The following is a 561-nucleotide window of genomic DNA, read 5'->3' as shown; positions in this document are numbered from 1 at the left end:
GGGGGGGGGGGGGGAGAGGAGATTGAGGACAACACAACCCGAACAAATCTCAAACGGTGGCCCAGAGATATTTATAACAGGAGTGATCTCACTGCTTGATGCATGCCTGCGAAGCTAGAAGACCTTTCTCCTCCATCCGCTGCTTTGTGTAGGAGCCGGCCAGTGCGGTGAGAGAGTCTCGCTGGGGGAGGAGATGAGGAGGGGAGGGTGGGGGAGTAGGGGGTGGAAGGAGAAGGAAAAAGATGATAAGGAGAAACAGGAAGAAAAAACCTGTACCCTCAACTCATTTAAGGGAGGGCCACAGCCAATAGCTCTCATTCACTACAGACACAGGGTTAATCCCCAATCCCACCGCAAAGCCTGGGAATCCCTGGCACAAGCAAGACAGATCTTCCGGCAGTCAGTGGCGGAAATAGGTGATTTAAACATGGAAATGTGCCAGCCTCCCTGCCCCTCCCCTTGCCCTCACCATACACACATCAGAAATACCTCCTACCTCAACCCAGTTCACCCATCTCCCATTCACAAGCAAATAACTAAACTCCTTTGCCTTCCCATCTC

Source organism: Gracilinanus agilis, chromosome 6, assembly GCF_016433145.1.
Source record: "Gracilinanus agilis isolate LMUSP501 chromosome 6, AgileGrace, whole genome shotgun sequence".
NCBI classification, from domain to species: Eukaryota; Metazoa; Chordata; class Mammalia; order Didelphimorphia; family Didelphidae; genus Gracilinanus; species Gracilinanus agilis.
Note: the sequence above shows the minus strand (reverse complement) of the source record.